Raw genomic sequence first — 21,182 nt, 5'->3', positions numbered from 1 at the left:
CCTTACTCATTTCTGCTGTCCTGCACCTGACTCCTCCACACCAGCTACACACAGGCCGATTACAGAATCACTTACCCAAACTAATGGAGTCAGCAGGAGCAGACGCCTTCCCTGTGGCGGTAGAAGAGCGCGTCCAGCAGCACACGACCATGTTGCAACGTCTGGGCACTGCCATGGATCGCGTGCTGCAGACGATGAATCGTTGGGAGAGAGGAAGAGGATTTCCAGCGCCTCTACCAGCCCCATTACCGTCGACCCCACTGTCCACCCCTCCTTCACCCAGTCCCAGCGGGATTCGGCCCGCGCTCCCGAGGGAGTATGATGGGACAGCTGCCGGATTCCAGGGATTCCTACTACAGCTGGAGCTCTACCTGGTGACCGTCCACCCGGCTCCTTTGGGACGTGAGAGCATGTCCGCCCTTGTCTCCTGCCTCTCAGGCAAAGCCCTGGAGTGGGCCAACGCCGTATGGAGTGAAGGAGATGGACCATTACACAGAGTTCTGGACCATTACGCAGAGTTCACCCGCTGCTTTCGGGAAGTTTTTGACCACTCGCCTGAGGGTCGAGCGGTGGGTGAACGACTGTTCCACCTGAGGCAGGGGACAAGGGGCGCACAGGATTTTGCATTTGCCTTCCGAACCCTGGCCGCCAGCATGGGATGGAATGACAGGGCCCTGATCGATCACTACCGGTGCAGTCTGCGCGAGGACGTCCGTCGGGAGTTGGCCTGCCGAGACACCACCCTCACGTTGGTCCATCCGGCTGGACAACCTGATGAGCACAAGAGTGCTCAGGGAGGTGTGTAGGGGTTTCCATCGGTGCGACTACGGTGGAAAGTCCAGACCAGGTCCGCACCATGCGCATCCCCTCAGAATATGCCAATTTGGCTCTCGCCTTCTGTAAGAAGAAGGCGACTCAATTACCACCCCATCAATGGGGGGATTGTGCGATAAATCTCCTGGTAGACACAGCACTTCCCAGGAGTCACGTGTATCCTCTGTCACATGAGGAGACGGCGGCTATGGAAACATATGTCTCCAAATCCCTGGGGCAGGGATACATTTGGTCTTCCACTTCACCTGCCTCCTCGAGTATCTTTTTTGTGAAGAAGAAGGATGGAGGTTTGCGCCCGTGTATTGACTATCGGGTTATAAATCAGATCACTGTGAGGTACAGCTATCCGCTGCCTCTTATCGCCAGTGCGATCGAGTCAATGCAAGGGGCGTGCTTCTTCACAAAATTGGATCTCAGGAGCGCTTACAACCTGGTACGTATCCGGGAGGGGTACGAGTGGAAGACTGCATTTAGTACCACCCCAGGGCACTATGAGTACCTCGTCATGCCGTATGGGTTGATGAATGCTCCATCAGTCTTCCAGGCCTTTAGTGACGAGATTTTCCGGGACCTGCACGGGCAGGGTGTAGTGGTGTATATCAACGACATTCTGATATACTCCGCTACACGCACCGAGCGTGTGCGCAGGGTGCTTGGTGCGCAGGGTGCTTGGTCGACTGTTGTAGCATGACCTGTATGTCAAGGCTGAGAAATGTCTGTTCTTCCAACAGTCCGTCTCCTTCCTAGGGTACCACATTTCCACTTCAGGGGTGGAGATGGATAGTGACCGCATTTCAGCCGTGCGTAATTGGCCGACTCCCACCACGATTTCTAGGGTTTGCCAACTACTACCGGAGGTATATCCGGGGTTTTGGTCAGGTAGCGGCTCCCATTACCTCACTGCTGAAGGGGGGACCGGTGAGACTCCAGTGGACGGCTGAGGCGGACAGGGCTTTTGGTCACCTGAAGGCTCTGTTTACCTCGGCTCCTGTGCTGGCTCATCTGGATCCCTCTATGGCGTTCATAGTGGAGGTGGGCGCGTCCGAGGATTGGAGCCGTGCTCTCTCAGCGCTCGGGCACGCCACCGAAGCTCCGCCCCTGTGCTTTCTTTCCGAAGAAGCTCAGCCCGGCAGCGTGAAACTATGATGTGGGGGACCGGGAGCTGTTGGCTGTTGTCAAGGCTCTGAAGGCGTGGAGACATTGGCTTGAGGGGGATAAATACCCTTTTCTCATCTGGATTTGACCACCACAATCTGGAGTACATCCGGGCGGCGAGGAGACTAAACCCTCGCCAGGCAAGGTGGGCCATGTTCTTTACCCATTTTGTTTTCACTCTCTCCTACAGATCAGGTTCCCAGAACGCTAAGGCAGACACACTGTCCCGGATGAATGACACAGAGGAGCGGTCCATGGATCACACTCCCATACTTCCGGCCTCTTGCCTGGTGACACCGGTGGTGTGGGAGTTGGAGCAGGCGTTACACACAGAGCCCACACCTCCCCTGTGTCCAGCTGGGCATCTATTCGTTCTGTCTGCTGTCCGCGAACGTTTGATCTATTGGGCCCACACGTCACCCTCCTCTGGTCATCCTGGCATCGGTCGGACGGTGCATTGCCTTAGTGGGAAGTACTGGTGGTCCACCTTGGTCAAGGACGTGAGGGTTTATGTTTCCTCCTGCTCGGTGTGCGCCCAGTGCAAGGCTCCCAGGCAACTGCCCAGAGGGAAGTTACAACCCCTCCCCGTTCCACAACGGCCGTGGTCACACCTGTCGGTGGACTTCCTGATGGATCTTCCTCCCTCACAGGGCAACACCGATCCTGGTCGTTGTGGATCGGTTTTCTAAGTCCTGCCGTCTCCTCCCTTTGCCCGATCTCCCTACGGCCCTACAGACTGCGGAGGCCCTGATCACTCACGTCTTCCGGTACTATGGGGTGCCTGAGAACATAGTCTCTGATCGGGGTCCCCAGGGGTCCCCAGTTCACGTCCAGAGTATGGAGGGCTTTCATGGAATGTCTGGGGTCTCGGTCAGCCTCACCTCGGGTTTTCACCCCGAGAGTAACGGGCAGGTGGAGAGAGTAAACCAGGATGTGGGTAGGTTTCTGCGGTCATATTGCCAGGACAGGCCGGGGGGAGTGGGTGGCATTCATCCCCTGGGCAGAGATGGCCCAAAACTCACTCCACCACTCCTCCACTAACCTCTCCCCTTGCCAGTGTGTACTGGGGTATTAGTCGGTTCTGGCACCTTGGCATCAGAGCCAGATCGATGCTCCTGCAGTGGACGAATGGTTTAAGCGCTCGGAGGAGACGCTTCTCATGTGCATCTGCAACGGGCCATGAGGCGACAGAAGGCGAGCGCCGACCACCACCGCAGTGAGGCCCCGGTGTTCGCACCGTGGGACCTGGTCTGGCTTTCGACCCGAAACCTGCCCCTCCGCCTGCCCTGCCGGAAGCTGGGTCCACGATTTGTGGAGCCATTCAAAGTCCTGAGGAGACTGAACGAGGCATGCTACAGGTTACAGCTTCCCCCAGATTAATGTATTAATCCCTCATTCCATGTGTCTCTCCTCAGGCCGGTGGTGGCTGGTCCACTCCAGGAGTCTGAGGTGCGGGAGGTTCCTCCACCCCCTCTGGACATCGAGGGGGCCCCAGCGTATGCTGTTCGAGTCATCCTGGACTCGAGGCGTCAGGCGAGGGGCCATCAGTACCTCGTGGAGTGGGAGAGGTACGGTCCGGAGGAGATGCTGGGTGCCGGTTGAGGACGTCCTGGACCCTTCGTTGCTGTGGGAGTTCCACCGTCTCCACCTGGATCGCCCTGCGCCTCGTCTTCCGGGTCGTCCCCGAGGTCGGTGTCGGCGTGCTGCTGTAGCCGCGCGTCAAGGGGGAATACTGTCAGAACTTCCGTCGAAGTCGGTCCCTCTCCTTGTTCGGGCGGCGTTCGGCGGTCGACGTAACCGGCCATCGCCGACATTTACTAGCTTAATTCGTTGGTCTTTCACATCTTCCATTCCTCCTTCCCTAGCTTCCTTTCCTCTAGTCCTTTTCTAATTGCCTAGCTTCCTTTCCCAACTTCCTTTCCTTGCTCTCTTTCCTTCCTTTCCTCCGACTACAGTAGTGTCATTGTGCCTTCTACACTACTAGTACTGCTACTATTACAGTCACTATAAAAGTAGCAGCAAGTCAGTGGCCCTGTGGTAGAACGTCCACCCTGAGATTGGAAGGGTTCAATCCCTGGTCTAGTCAAACCAAACAAAGAGTCAAAAAAATGTGACCTGATGCCATTCTGCTTGACACTGAGCATTAAAGGGGAAGTTCACAAATTTTTACATGTAGACTTATTTTTACTCTTTCTGTGATTGTTGTTGATCACCACAACTATTATTTGATCATTTGTTTCATTACAGAGAAAGCTGGCAGACACATTTTACTGAGTGATCACTTGCCATTGACTACAATGCATTATGAAAACCTGTCTAAAGCATGTTAAAAAACTCTCCAAAACAACTCATATTACATCACAATCCCATTATGAATGATGTCTCTGCACTTTCTTTTGGTAAACAGCATGACTCAAACATTCATGTCACAGTGGAATGGGATTCTGGCGTAATAGGAGTTGGTTTGGAGTGTTTTTGAGTGTTTTCTAATATGATTTAGAGTGTTTTGGATTGTTTTACAGTGTTTTAGGATGTGTTTTAATATGCTATACAGTGTTTAGAGTGTTTTAGAGTGTTTTCTAATATGTTTTAGAGTGTTTTAGAGTGCTTTCTATTATTTTTAAGAGTTTTTGGAGATTTCTAATATGTTTTGGAGTGTTTTCTAACATGTATTAGAGTGTTTTAGATATTTGTATAATATGCTTTAGATTGTTTTGGAGTGTTTAGAGTGTTTTGGAGTGTTTTAGAGTGTTTTCTAATATGCTTTAGAGTGTTTTCTAACAATTTTTGTGTATTTTGGAGTGTTTTAGAGTGTTTCTAATATGCTTTGGACATTATTGCATATTGTCTTATAGTCATTGGCACATGATGACTGAGCAAAATGTGACAACCTCATACACACATGGCTATTTAATTGAATAGACAATAAAATACAAGTAAAACACAAATAGTTGATTAAGTGGACACTCAAACATAGAGTGAAGTGGCAAAAGTAAGGTGTGGGTGACTTTGTATCTTTCAGTCCTGGCCTGTTAATATAGACAGCATGTGTATACTACAGGTGACCTGCCTGACACATGTCTTTTGCAGGCAGGTAAACCATCTCTGAAGGGGGACTTGAACAGGGACACTGCAAAGTCCAGGCACAGGTTGTCTTCACTCATGAAGTGAGGGCAGTCTTAATACGTTTAGTACATCCATGATCCTTGTTATATACAAAGGAAAGTCACCAAGAGACAACAAAAATAATATTTACAGACTTCATTTATACATATTCATATTCTTATACACAGTAAAGTTAAATTAGAGCTTTTGAAAGAGGTGAGGCACTGTGACACGATATTCTTTTATTTGTTTTTTAAAGCTAAACTTGCTTTTTTCCTGAGTAACTTCCGGTGGCAGAACATTAACATAACAGTAGTAGTAATGTAGAAGGCCCAAAGTCAATACTGTAGTAGGTGGAAAGGAAGCTGGAATATGAGGAAATAAATCTAGGAAAGGAGAGGAAAGGAATCTAGGATACCGAACAGATGCATTTCTAAAAGTAACTGTGATATATTCAGTTGTATCCTATTTTATGAGAACTGGATTCCGTATCGAAAAATCTGTAGAAAGTGATCTGTAAAACACAACTCAAAAATATGTGAGGAGCAATTCACAAGTGTGAGTCAACTCATGTTAATGATGATTGGCTTTTGGATCATGACATATGTTTGTCAAACTACGTGGGCATATTTACAGACTGTGATTTGTATTTGAAAGTGCCATTTTATATTTGCACAACACCTGTTTTGATTATGACTCACTACTTTCAGTTGAAGTCGGAAGTTTACATACACCTTAGCCAAATACATTTAAACTCAGTTTTTCACAATTCATGACATTTAATCCTAGTAAAAATTCCCTGTTTTAGGTCAAATGGGATCATCACTTCAATTTAAGAATGTGAAATGTCAGAATTAGATAGTAGAGAGAATGATTTCTTTCAGCTTTCATTTGTTTCATCACATTCCCAGTGGGTCAGAAGTTTACATACACTCAATTAGTATTTGTTAGCATTGCCTTTAAATTTTTTAACTTGGGTCAAACGTTTCGGGTAGCCTTCCACAAGCTTCCCACAATAAGTTGGGTGAATTTTGTCCCATTCCTCCTGACAGAGCTGGTGTAACTGAGTCAGGTTTGTCGGCCTCCTTGCTCGCACACGCTTTTTCAGTTCCGCCCACAAATTTTCTATAGGATTGAGGTCAGGGCTTAGTGATGGCCACTCCAATACCTTGACTCTGTTGTCCTTAATCCATTTTGCCACAACTTTGGAAGTATACTTGGGGTCATTGTCCATTTGGAAGACCCATTCGCAACCAAGATTTAACTTCCTGACTGATGTCTTGAGATGTTGCTTTAATATATCCACATAATTTTCCTCCTCATGATGCCTGCTATTTTGTGAAGTGCACCAGTCCCTCCTGCAGCAATGCACCTCCACACCATGATGCTGCTACCTCGTGCTTCACGGTTGGGATGGTGTTCTTCGGCTTGCAAGCCTCCCTCTTTTTCCTCCAAACATAACGTTGGTCATTATGTCCAAACAGTTCTATTTTTGTTTCATCAGACCAGAGGACATTTCTCCAAAAAGTACGATCTTGGTCCCCATGTGCAGTTGCAAACCATAGTCTGGGTTTTTTATGGCGGTGTTTGGAGCAGTGGCTTCTTCCTTGCTGAGCGCCCTTTCAGGTTATGTCGATATAGGACTCATTTTACTGTGGATATAGATACTTTTGTACCTCTTTTCTCCAGCATCTTCACAAGGTCCTTTGCTGTTGTTCTGGGATTGATTTGCACTTTTCGTACCAAAGTACGTTCATCTCTACGAGACAGAACGCGTCTCCTTCCTGAGCCGTATGACAGCTGCGTGGTCCCATGGTGTTTATACTTGCGTGCTATTGTTTGTACAGATGAACGTGGTACCTTCAGGCATTTGGAAATTACTCACAAGGATGAACCAGAATTATGGAGGTCTACAATTTTTTTTCTGTGGTCTTGGCTGATTTCTTTTGATTTTCCCATGATGTCAAACAAAGAGGCACTGAGTTTGAAGGTAGGCCTTGAAATACATCCGCAGGTACAACTCCGCAGGTACAACTCAAATGTTGTCCATTAGCCTATCAGACGCTTCCAAAGCCGTGACATACTTTTCTGGAATTTTGCAAGCTGTTTAAAGGCACAGTCAACTTAGTGTATGTAAACTTCTGACCCACTGGAATTGTGATACAGTGAGTTTTAAGTGAAATAATCTGTCTGCAAACAATTGTTGGAAAAATGACTTCTGTCATGCACAAAGTAGATGTCCTAACCGACTTGCCAAAACTATAGTTTGTTAACAAGAAATTTGTGGAGTGGTTGAAAAACTAGTTTTATTGATTCCAACCTAAGTGTATGTAAACTTCCGACTTCAACTGTATGCATTTACAACATTTTGATAGAAATTAACTCTCTCTCTCCCAGTTGTCCTTCTTCTATCAAGCCTTTTACAAGCTGAATCAGGTGTTTTTGTTCTCCACCATCAGTCACCTTCTCTTGTTCTCCACTATCAGTCACCTCCTCTTGTTCTCCACCATCAGTTCTCTCCACTTGTTCTCCTCAATCAGTCCCCATCTCTTGTTCTCCACCATCAGTCAAGTCCTCTTGCTCTCCACCATCAGTCCCCTCCTCTTGTTCTCCACCATCAGTTCTCTCCACTTGTTCTCAAACCATCAGTCCCCATCTCTTGTTCTTCACCATCAGTCACCTCCTCTTGTTCTCCACCATCAGTCACCTCATATTATTCACCACCATCAGTCACGTCATCTTGTTCTCCACCATCAGTCACCTGCTGTTGTTCTCCACCATCAGTTACCTCCTCTTGTTCTCCACCATCAGTCACCTCCTATTTGTTCCCCACCATCAGTCCCCTCCTATTTGTTCTCCACCATCAGTCCCCTCCTCTTGTTCTCCACCATCAGTTATCTCCTCTTGTTCTCCACCATCAGTCACCTCCTATTTGTTCCCCACCATCAGTCCCCTCCTATTTGTTCTCCACCATCAGTCCCCTCCTCTTGTTCTCCACCATCAGTCCCCTCCTCTTGTTCTCCACCATCAGTGCCCTCCTCTTGTTCTCCACCATCCGTCATCCCCTCTTGTTCTCCACCATCAGTCACCCTCTCCTGTTTTCCACCATGAGTTACCTCCTCTTGTTCTCTGACATCAGTCACCTACAAAAAGTATGTGTGCTGTTGATTTCTGGTCCAAAGCCCATGGCTTCGTAAAGGTTTGGTGTGGAACCATCTCTCCTGGCAGTACCGAAATCATTAATAACAATTCAGACCCCACCTGGAGTAACAAGCTCATCTGCAATGATGTGAAGGCTGATGACAACCTGAAGCTAGAGGTGTGGGACAAGGATGTCAGCTGACGACCACCTGGTGGCCTGTTCCACCACAGTTACAGATGGAGCCCGTAGTATGGAAAGTTTCCTGGGGCAGGGAACCATCAACTATAGCTACAGTACAGCTTCAAAGCAGCTCTGTCCCAAGAGGATGAACCTTAACATGTAACCTTTGACCTTACTGTTATATTAGTGTGTCATTGGCTCACTCATCTGATATGACAATCCTCACTTCAGTATGGCATCGATAAAGACACCTGCATCTCAGCATTATGTTCTCAGTCTGGTTCTTTGTGTCATCACCGTAATGTGTTAGTAAAGGCTTCACATCTGTTGTTGTCTTAATGTTTGTCAGTGATTATGAATTTGTTCCTTTATTGACGAATTCGAGAAACATTTAGACACATGTTTTGGGGGGTGGCAGGTAGCCTTGTGTTTAGAGCATTGGGACAGTAACCGAAAGGTTGCTAGATCAAATCCCCAAGCTGACAAAGTAAAAATCTGTCGTTCTGCCACTGAACAAAGCAGTTAACCCATTGTTCCTAGGCCGTCATTGTAAATAAGAATTTTTTCTTAACTGACTTGCCTAGTTAAATAAAAGAATATATAAATATGACTATATATGATTATAAATATATAATATGATTATAAATATATATATATTAGAAATATGGATATTTTTTAAATAAACACTGCACAGCATTACCATCTTTTAGCAAATATCTTTCTCCTGTCTCATCACTTTTAAGAAAGTGATTAATCAATAACGCCCCATTTTATAACTGCATCTCAAACCCCTCTCTGATAAGATGACAGAAAGCTGTAGTCTAGATCCACATGGGTGTGATTCAGCTGTGGGATGACATCACAACAACAGCAAAATTGCGTGGCAGATATGGCTAGGATACTGTAGCACAGACAGACAGACAGACAGACGGCTGCTGCTGAAAGATAACAGTTCCAGCAGTAGCCTGTGTTTGTGTGTAGCACCACAGAGAGAAGAGACAGGGGTATGTTCTGTAGTCAGTGTATATTGTCACGGTGGGTGTGGCGCATATTATAACACCTTAATTAGCTCTGTAGTCTTCTGTACTTCTTTAATACAAAAAGTTTATTAATTAGATCTTGGAATATTAACCACTAGTGGATTCACTGCATTCAAAGTGATTGAGGATAAAACCAAGAGGTTTTACAACTCATCCGGGTGATAGGGCCCTGGGATGAAGCTTCTATTGAAGCCAGAGACAGTGTTCTTATGTGGTGCCACAGAGTGAGTGATATAACTGTAGTGTGTAAAGGGTTTGTCCCATATTACACCCTATTCACTTTACAGTGAACTACTTTTGACCACTATATACGGAATAGGGTGTCATTTGGGACGCACACATTGTCACTGTATGAATGGTCCTTATAGTACATTTACGTCATTTAGCAGACACTCTTATCCAGAGCGACTTACAAATTGGTGCATTCACCTTATGATATCCACCACTCATACTGAAGCAGTGGGCTGTGTGGCGCCTGTTATCTTCGTATACAGTGTTCGGAAAATATTCAGAACCCTTGACTTTTTCCCCATTTTGTTACATTACAGACTTATTGTAAAATTGATTAAATCGTTTTTTTTCCCCATTATCAATCTTCACACAATACCCCATAATGACAAAGCAAAAACTGTTTTTTAGAAATGTTTGCAAATATATATAAAAAAATGAAATATCAGATTTACATAAGTATTCAGACCCTTTACTCAGTACTGTGACTCATTTTAGGAAACTAGGCAAATGTCGCGCGTCACTACTTCACAGGAGAGCCATTTGAATGTAAACTTTATTTTTTTAATCAAAAATGTGTTTTTTGACAGAAATGTCTTCTGAAACACTTGAACTTTCATGTCCCTAAAAACAAATTTGTATGACATCTGTTAATACAAATAAAATTGTTAAATTATTATTAATAAAACCTATTTTTAACCTTTTGTTAGGAAAATTATGAGCCTATTTGGTTTAGCCATGGAAAATGTCAGCAACCTTCCCACCAGCCATGATTGGCTGAAATAATGAGTGGGCTGGACATGCCGAGAGATGAGTTCTGATTGGTCTGCCATGTAGCTTGCATCTGTCTATAATATGAGCTGGTCAGGATGTGTAGATAATCCTTTCTAACGCAGCTTTTTTGAAAGTTGTCACACAGTAGAACTGTATAATTTTGCTCTCCACTTTTTGGAGGACCAAGTTTTGAGATCTTTGGAGTATGATCGCTAAGGAGAAGAAAAGAGAACACACAGAAGGATGTTATATAAAATACCTGTCTCCAGATTACATCTTCAAACTAAAGGCAAACATGGCATCAGTGACAGAGAGGGAGAAGAGTCCATCCATGTATACGGATAAGAGAGTATAGCTACATTTTCCGATATTACACAATAAACATTTGGTCAAAAAGTAATTTACATTTCAAGTTAAAGTGTACTGTTAGCTAGCTAGCTAATGTTAGCTGGCTGGCTCGTTAGCTAACATTCTGTCACGATCTTCGTCTTCTGACGATATAGCGAAATCGTCGTCTGAAAATGTGGACCAATATGCAGCAGAGTTGGTGTTCATTTTCTTAATTTATTAACGAACGTTGAACACGAAAAAAACAAGAAAACAATAAGCACGACAAATGACAGTTTTGCAGGCTATACATACGCAGTGCAAAAACAATCTCCCACAAATACAAGACAAACACACCCAACTAATATAGGACTTCCAATCAAAGGCAACACCAAACAGCTGCCTTCAATTGGAAGTCCACCCCAATTAACTCAACATAGAAACACACTCACTAGACTACACATAGAAATACATAAACATAGACCATAACAGGTCAAAACCTGAGAGATTCCTTTACAGGAAGTGGCCTGTCTGACCATTTCTTGAACTTCTTTTCCATCTCTATCATTTACTAAGGATCTCTGCTCTAACGTGACACTTCCCACGTCGTCCATAGGCGCTCAGAGCCCGGGAAAAAACAGAATGTCGTCATTCCAGCCCCAGGCTGAAACACATTATCGCCTTTCTCAAGTGGCCGATCAAGGGACACTGGGCTTATGCTCGTGACCCCGACCGCCCCCACCTTTGGGATTTTTTCCTCTGTTTGCCGAAAAGGAGATTCCCTGTCGGAATATTATCGCTTTTTCTACGAGAAAAATGTCGTAAAAATTGATTTTAAACAGCGGTTGACATGCTTCGAAGTACGGTAATGGAATACTTAGAATTTTATTGTCACGAATTGCGCCATGCGCGTGACACTTCTTTACTATTTCGGATAGTGTCTGGAACGCACAAACAAAACGCCGCTATTCGGATATAACGATGGATTATTTTGGACCAAACCAACATTTGTTATTGAAGTAGCAGTCCTGGGTGTGTATTCTGACGAAGACAACAAAAGGTAATCAAACTTTTATAATAGTAAATATGATTATGGTGAGTGCTAAACTTGCCGGGTGTCTAAATAGCGAGCCCGTGATGCCTGGGCTATGTACTTAGAATATTGCAAAATGTGCTTTCACCAAAAAGCTATTTTAAAATCGGACATATCGAGTGCATAGAGGAGGTCTGTATCTATAATTCTTAAAATAATTGTTATGCTTTTTGTGAACGTTTATCGTGAGTAATTTAGTAAAATGTTAGCGAATTCCCGGAAGTTTGCGGGGGTATGCTAGTTCTGAACGTCACATGCTAATGTAAAAAGCTGGTTTTTGATATAAATATGAACTTGATTGAACAAAACATGCATGTATTGTATAACATAATGTCCTAGGGTTGTCATCTGATGAAGATCATCAAAGGTGAGTGCTGCATTTAGCTGTCTTCTGGGTTTTGGTGACATTATATGCTGGCTTGAAAAATGGGTGTCTGATTATTTCTGGCTTGGTACTCTGCTGACATAATCTAATGTTTTGCTTTCGTTGTAAAGCCTTTTTGAAATCGGACAGTGTGGTTAGATTAACGAGAGTCTTGTCTTTAAATGGCTGTAAAATAGTCATATGTTTGAGAAATTGAAGTAATAGGATTTTGAAGGTTTTGAAAATCGCGCCACAGGCTGGCAGTGGCTGTATATATATATATATATATAATTCAAATGAATTACTTAAAAATCATACAATGTGATTTTCTGGATTTTTGTTTTAGATTCCGTCTCTCACAGTTGAAGTGTACCTATGATAAAAATTACAGACCTCTACATGCTTTCTAAGTAGGAAAACCTGCAAAATCGGCAGTGTAACAAATACTTGTTCTCCCCACTGTAGGTATTCCTCTTGTCCAGATGGGTTAGGGCAGTGAACAGTGTGATTGCGATTGCGTCGTCTGTGGACCTATTGGGGCGGTAAGCAAATTGGAGTGGGTCTAGGGTGTCAGGTAGGGTGGAGGTGATATGATCCTTGACTTGTCTCTCAAAGCACTTCATGATGACGGAAGTGAGTGCTACGTGGCGATAGTCGTTTAGCTCAGTTACCTTAACTTTCTTGGGAACAGGAACAATGGTGGCCCTCTGGAAGCATGTGGGAACAGCAGACTGGAATAAGGATTGATTGAATATGTCCGTAAACACACCAGCCAGCTGGTCTGCGCATGCTCTGAGGACGCGGCTTGGGATGCCGTCTGGGCCGGCAGCCTTGCAAGGGTTAACATGTTTAAATGTTTTACTCGCGTTAGTGGCGGTGAAGGACAGCCCGCAGGTTTTGGTAGCGGGCCGTGTCAGTGGCACTGTATTGTCCTCAAAGCAAGCATAGAAGTTGTTTAGTTTGTCTCGGAGCAAGACATGTGTCCGCAACGGGGCTGGTTTTCTTTTTGTAATCCGAGATTGACTGTAGACCCTGCCACGTACGTCTTGTGTCTGAGCTGTTGAATTGTGACTCTACTTTGTCTCTATACTGACGCTTAGCCTGTTTGATTGCCTTGCTGAGGGAATAGCTACACTGTTTGTATTCGGTCATGTTTCCGGTCGCCTTGCCATGATTAAAAGCAGTGGTTCGTGCTTTCAGTTTTGCGCGAATGCTGCCATCAATTCACGGTTTCTGGTTGGGGAAGGTTTTAATAGTCACCATTGGTATAACATCACCGATGCACTTGCTAATAAACTCGCTCACCGAATCAGCGTATACATCAATGTTGTTGTCCGATGCTATCCGGAACATATCCCAGTCCACGTGATCAAAGCAATATTGAAGCGTGGAATCCGATTGGTCGGACCAGCGTTGAACAGACCTGAGCACGGGCGTTTCCTGTTTTAGTTTCTATCTATAAGAATGTCTGCTGAATGATTAAAATGTAAATGGAATGCTCTGCTCTCAGCTGTTTTCCTGTTCAAGAACATCATTCTCTCAACCCATATTTAGACCCTGTCTCAGAGACAGATTAAAAGTGCTGATATATGATCAGGAGTAGAGTACAAATGCTGATCTAGGATCAGTTTTGCTTTTTAGATCCTATTGAAGCAGATTGTTCTGGACTGAGGGAACCTGATCCTAGATCAGCAATCCTAATCCTAATGCGTTATGAATACAGGCCCAGGTCCCCCTTGTCCAGATATACTTTTATTCAGATCTGAAAGGCAACACTGACCACCTAGCTCATCAGTCCTACTCTGAGAAGCTTTATGAATCCTAGCCAGCAGTTCTCTATACAACAGCGCCCCCATCTGGTGTGATAAAGTACATAATTTCGTTGGAGTAGTGGGCCATCATGATGAAGTAGAAGCCTGACTCCACCTGGTCAAACCTGTTCTCTCTACACACACTGACCTGTCTCCTGAGTTGAAACCTGGTCAAACCTGTTCTCACTACACACACTGACCTGTCTCCTGAGTAGAAACCTGACTCCACCTGGTCTCTACAGACACTGACCTGTCTCTTGAGAACAAATGGAGTGAGAGAGAGGAAAATAAGATGTCAGAAAGTGATGTCACAGACACAGAGTTCAGTTGGAGTTAAAATGTTAACATGTTTATTTTGCCTTCAAGGTAACAGTCCATTTAAAGACCACTGTGGCTGTATCAAAAGAAGCAACTATGGATAATCATGAGCCAAACAAGTTATAACACATAGGACTGGACTGAGCCCAGCTGTAGGGCAATTCTACGATAACACAGTGATGCTGACACTCAGATTTTTCACTTTAAAATATATTGTATGTCAAACAAAAAACAATCATTTCAAAGTGAAACAAACCAGACAACGCCAGGCACAAGGACTACTTTTAACCATTTGCAATCATTGGTTTGTTTGATGTACATTTTAAAGTAAAAAATCTGAGTTTCAGCCTTAGTCTGTTACTGTGGAATGTATCCTGTACCAATCCACGCCACCAGTCACTCAGCATGTGTCAAGTCCTGACAAGTAAAGGGGTCATTTGTCATTGTAGTATGGTCAGGGCGTGGCAGGGGTTGTTGTTTTGCGTGTTTTGGGGTTGGTTTATTTAGAGGGGGATTTATTCTAGTTTCATTTTCTATGTTTGTTTTCTATGTGTGGCCGAATATGGTTTCCAATCAGAGGCAGGTGTCTTTTGTTGTCTCTGATTGGAAGCCATACTTAGGCAGCCCTTTTTTCCTTTGGGTTTGTGGGTGGTTGTTTTCGTATAGTTGTGTAGCTTACGGAACTGTTAGCTGTCGTTTGTTATTTTGTTGTTTGAAGTGTTCTCTTATAATAAATGAAGATGAGCACTATGCACGCTGCGCCTTGGTCTAATCCTTCCGACAGTTGTGACAGCATGGCTCAGTATGGAACAGCCTGCTGTCAGTTCATACCCAACCCACTTTGTGAAGAGCTATCCTCCTATAGGTTCACTTCATCTCTTACCACTTCATCCTTCCCTTAGCAATGACTATCACATACATTCAGTATAGAACCATCTTTTCTAACCAATAGCCATCAGCTGGTCATCATCCTCTCTACGTAACAAATGTCCTATGAACAATGCCTTCATAGAAATTAGAGGAACTCTCAGTACCACTAATGATTAAGTTATGAGGGTGGTGATTGGTGGATGTCATGGTTACCTGCAGGAAGTCCCCAGCACAGGAAGTTGGTGGCACCTTAATTGAGGAGAACGGGTCCGTGGTAACGACTGGAGCGGAACTAGTGGAATGTAACAAATACATCAAACATATGGTTTCCAGGTCATATAAGACAGCAGCTGGTACAAGGAAATCATACAATTTAAATAAACTCATTTGGCCCTAATCTATGAATTTCACATGACTGGGAATACAGATATGCGTCTGTTGGTCACGGATACCTTAAAAAAAAGATAGAGGCATGGATCAGAAAACCAGTCAGTATCAGGTGTGAACACCACTTGCCTAATGCAGCACGACACATCTCCTTCGCATAGAGTTGAATCAGGCTGTTGATTGTGGCCTGTGGAATGTTGTCCCACTCCGATTCAATGGCTGTGCAAAGTCTGGTTAGTAAGCAGGTCATGGAAGAACTGGGACATTTTCAGCTTCCAGGAATTGTGTACAGATCCTTGCAACATGAGGTCGTGCATTATCATGCTGAAACATGAAGTGATGAATGGCACAACAATGGGCCTCAGGATCTCGTCACGGTGTCTCTGTGCATTGAAATAGCCATCGATAAAATGCAATTGTGTTCGTTGTCCGTAGCTTATACCTGCCCATACCGTAACCCATCCGTCACCATGGGGCACACGATTCACAACGTTGACATCAGCAAACTGCTCCCCCACACGACGCCATATACGCTATCTGCCCGAAAAAGTTGAAACCAGAATTTATCTGTGAAGAGCACACTTCTCCAGTGTGCCAGTGGTCATTGAAGGTGAGAATTTGCCCACTGAAGTCAGTTACGTCGCCAAACTGCATTCAGGTCAAGACCCTGTTGAGGACAACGAGCATGCAGATGAGCTTCCCTGAGATGGTTTCTGACAGTTTATACAGAAATGTTTTGGTTGTGCAAACCCACAGTTACATCAGCTGTCCGGGTGGCTGGTCTTAGACGATCCCACAGGAGAAGAAGTTGGATGTGGAGGTCCTGGGCTGACGTGGTTACATGTGATCTGCGGTTGTGAGGCTGGTTGGACGTACTGCCAAATTCTCTAAAATGACGTTGGAGGCGGCTTATGGTAAAGAAATGAACATTCAATCTATGGTGGACATTCCTGCTGTCAGCATGCCAATTGCACCATCCCTCGTCTTGAGACATCTGTGGCATTGTGTTGTGTGACATAAATGCACATTTTAGACTTTATTGTCCCCAGCACAAGGTGCACCTGTGTAATGATCATGCTGTTTAATCAGCTTATTGATATGCCACAGGTGTCAGGTCGATTGATTATCTTGGCAAAGGAGAAATGCTCACTAACAGGGATGTAAACACATTCGTACATGAAACATTGGACCAACTACATATTGAGTTTATAATTTGAGCACATAGCCATGCAATCTCCACAGCCTAACATTGGCAGTAGAATGGCCTTATTGAAGAGCTCAGTAACTTTCAAATTGGCAACGTCATAGGATGCCACCTTTCCAACAAGTCAGGTCATCAAATTTGTGCCCTGCTAGAACTGCCCTGGTCAACTTTAAGTGTTGTTATTGTGAAGTGGAAATGTCTAGAGCAACAACGGCTCAGCCACAAAGTGGTAGGCCACACAAGGTTACAGAACGGGACCGTCTGTCGTCGGTTGCAACACTCACAACCGAAACATGTTCGATCACCTTGCACTGCAAAATCATTCTGGCTCTGCATAAGGAGGACATCAACATCAACACGCCAGAGGATATAGCCTTCGACTTGGGGCTCTATTTAGATTTTTTTAAATTCTGCTTTGTAACTAAAATAAACGCTGACAACTAAAATAAAGTTTTATTGTTATTATTGTTATGCATATCATTATAAATACTAATTATTGTTCTTATTGTTTTGCTGATTATTATTCATACTAATAATAGGAGGTTAAGAGAATAGTAATAAGACAAAGAAGAAGTGAAAAAAATGGTTTCTATCTACAAGCAAGGACAAACCACCTGGTACCGACAACCTGGATGGTAAATTGTTGAGGTTGGTAGCGGAATACATTGTGACTCCTGTTTGCCACATCTTCAATTGAAGTCTGTGTTCCTCAGACATGGAAAGAGATAGGTCATTCAGGGTCATTCAGCTGCACAAGAATAGCAGAGCACCCTTTAATGGTGCAAATAGCTGACCAATCAGCCTCTTACAAATGCTTAGCAAACTCTTTGAAAAAATTGTATTTGATCAAATACAAAGTTATTTTACAAGAGAAAAAAAAGAACAACAGACTTTCAGCATGTTTATTTGGAAGGGCACTCAACATGCTCGGCACTGACACAAATGACTGATGATTGGCTGAAAAAATTGATAGTAAGAAGATTGTCGGAGCTGTTTGTTAGAATTCAGTGCAGCTTTTGATGTCATTGATCATAATCTATTGCTGAAAAAACGTAGGTGTTATGAATTTGCATCCTCTGCCTTATTATGGATTGAGAGTTACCTATCTAATAGAACACAGAGTTACCTATCTAATAGAACACAGTGTTACCTATCTAATAGAACACAGAGTTACCTATCTAATAGGTGTGTCTGGCACTGTACATGGAGGGAAAGTGTCAGTAACATGCATGTCAGTCTCTCCTGGCTGAAAGTTGAGGACAGATTGACTGCATCATTATTGGTCTTTGTGTGATGTATTGATATGTTGAAGGTACTGAACTGTCTGTTCAACCAGTTGGCACACAGTTTGGACACTCATCGGTACAAGGAATTCAACCAGAGGTCTCTTCACAGTCCCCAGGTCCAGAACAGAGGCAGGGAAACACACAGTTTGGACACTCATCGGTACAAGGAATTCAACCAGAGGTCTCTTCACAGTCCCCTGGTCCAGAACAGAGGCAGGGAAACACACAGTATTAAATAGAGCCATGACAACATGTAACTCTCTGCCACCCCAAGTAACTTAACCTAGCAATAAAACCAGTTAAAAAAACCAGATAAAAGAACACAAAGGGGACTGTGAATAGCCATTTTATATTTATTGTATTGTAATTTGCCCTGTACTATGTATTAGACCTAGATATTGTGTGCATGTACTGATATGTAGGCTATGTGTGACATTTTAAAAATGTATGCATTTCAGTCCTTGACTAATAATGTTCTGTGCTATGTATTATGTCATGTTTCATGTGGACCCCAAGAAGAGTAGCTGACGCTTTCGCAGTGGCTAATGGAAAGGGAAAGAGAAAGGATGATACCTAGTCAGTTGTACAACTGAATGTATTCACCTGAAATGTGTCTTCCGCATTTAACCCAACCCCTCTGAATCAGAGAGATGATGGGGATCCTAATAAATACCAAATACCAAGGGGGTGGGGGTGAACCCCAAAAAGCTCTTCAAGGAACCATTAATGGGGATTCTTTGAAGGATCGAACGAAGGCCAAACCTTTGAATGATCAAAGTTATATTAAGCTCAAGTTTAAGCACAATAATGATATACTGTGAAAGGTAAATGTCAAATGGTAAAAGCTTCGACATAAAACCTAAAAGCTGGTAGAAATATTGATTTACCACTTTTAATATTCTATGGACCAATCTAAGACATCTTCTGAGAAGCATAAAACAATACAGAAACAGCCAGACTGAGAACATCTCACAGTAAAAAACAATGTTTTATGCTATAAGGAAGTGAATACATGAGTGACAGTGTGAGAGAGCCAATCAGACACAAGGTCATAGGTTACACTCTAATGATCATTCTGTTGGTGCTGTTCCTTCTTGTAGCTGTAGGTGTAGTAGACGGTGCCTCTCTTCAGGTGGCAGGTCTCAGTGTGTGTTCCTGAGCGGATGGTTGTGGTGCAGTTTCCCCAGACAGTCATCTAGTCCGACGTCGTCATCCCACACCTAATAATAATAATATAAACAAAATGATAATAAAACATGTAAATATTCATAGTAACAATAACAATCAACGTAACAATAATAATAACAATAATACAAAAATAAATAATCATAATAATCCTCCTACTCCTTGTCCTCCACCTTTTCCTCCTCCTCCTCCTCTTCATCATTATCATCATAATAAGAATTGATGGGATTTACATAGTGATTTTCCAGTGCTAAAAAGCGCTTTGCATAGTAAGAGGGAAACTCACCTCCAGCTTCACGACAGAATTGTGGATGATGTCTACGAAGTTGAACTCGCCGGGCCAGGATGGGGTTGGCCTGGTTCTACAGAATGCTGGTGATGCCACCGAAGGCTGGGCCACACCACACCTAAGGAAAATAATGTTGTCAGTAGACATTTTTATTATTAAATGTTATTTATTATTATTGTGCTTTTAATCCTCAAGGATGTTTTATGTATTGTTGGCTCACTTGGCTGAGGAACCTCTATGGGTATTTAAAAATTCATTCATTCGTTCATTCATTCATTCATTCATTCATTCATTCATTCATTCATTCATTTGTTTGTTTTTGCATTCGTTTGTTTGTTTATTTGTTCACCTAACAAATAACAAGCCAATCACTAACATTTTCATGTTCCCACGTCTCTGTAGGCTACTTGATATCCAAACAAATGACAGCTGACATTCTACTGTTTACTGTTTGATTAGTGCTGTGTCTCTGTCCTTTTGTGTTAGGATGTCTGTCCTGTTTGTAACATTACTGTACTTCTTCTGTTTTATTACCCCACCTGCAAGTCCCTCATTGTAAATAAGAATGTTTTGTTAACTGACTGTTTGGGTTAAATAACGAATAAATAAATGAATCAATTCACCTTGACGTAGGGGTCTGGCTGGGAGAGGAGGTCTCCTTTCAGGTTGGAGGCACTAAGGCCCCACACCCTGACATGGCTGTCATCCAGGTCACAGTGTACAAGAGCCAGGGTGCACAGCACCAGCAGTCCCAGGGACAGAGAGAGAGAAGCCATGGTACACTGTCTGGGAGAGAGGAGAGAGAAGAGGTGGGTAGGGGGATGAAATTAACATGTTAGATGGGTGTCCCATAAGAGCTTGAAACTAACAGCATGAAAATACAGTTGAAAGACCAGTGGAGGGAGAGAGAGAGAGAGAGAGAGGAGAGAGAGAGAGAGAGAGAGAGATGGAAGAACCACCAGAACAATCCTGAATCAGAAGAAAAACTGGCTCTTATTCAATTGAAGATAGTGTGTTTGATTTACCCACCAGCGTATCCTGGATGGAGGGAGATGTCACTTGATATAGAAACTGTCAGGTGAGGGGAGGGGAGAGGAGAGAGAGGCCATGGTACACTGTCTGAGAGAGAGGAGGGGAGGGGAGAGGAGAGAGAGGCCATGGTACACTGTCTGGGAGAGAGGAGAGGAATGGAGAGGAGTGGGTGTCCATAAGATCTTGAAACTAACACTACAAACAGTATTCAGAGAGATGGAGTAAAAATAGAGTTGAAAGATCAGGACATATCATCAGTATTAACCTGTTAGTGATAGGGGGCAGTATTGACACAGCCGGATAAAAAACGTACCCGATATAACATTTTTCTTATAGTAAATCTGACTTTGGTGAGTGCTAAACTTGCTGGGTGTCTAAATAGCTAGCCCTGTGATGCCGGGCTATCTACTGAGAATATTGCAAAATGTGCTTTCACCGAAAAGCTATTTTAAAATCGGACATAGCGAGTGCATAGAGGAGTTCTGTATCTGTAATTCTTAAAATAATTGTTATGTTTTTTGTGAACGTTTATCGTGAGTAATTTAGTAAATTCACCGG

At 43.7% G+C, this 21,182-nt stretch overlaps 1 long non-coding RNA gene across 1 annotated transcript; it reads right to left on the bottom strand.

Moving 5' to 3' along the window:
* Nucleotides 1–18,451: 18,451 nt before the first annotated feature.
* LOC106570881 (uncharacterized) lies at nt 18,452–20,767 on the bottom strand. The gene is made up of 4 exons (XR_006759077.1): nt 20,622–20,767; nt 20,216–20,378; nt 19,590–19,710; nt 18,452–19,338 (listed from the first exon to the last, which is right to left on the bottom strand). It is a non-coding gene; the product is annotated as an uncharacterized lncRNA (long non-coding RNA).
* Between the last annotated feature and the right edge of the window lie 415 nt (nt 20,768–21,182).

Source organism: Salmo salar, chromosome ssa15 (genome assembly GCF_905237065.1).
Source record: "Salmo salar chromosome ssa15, Ssal_v3.1, whole genome shotgun sequence".
Classification (NCBI taxonomy): domain Eukaryota; kingdom Metazoa; phylum Chordata; class Actinopteri; order Salmoniformes; family Salmonidae; genus Salmo; species Salmo salar.
This window is presented reverse-complemented; position numbering and strand designations above follow the sequence as displayed.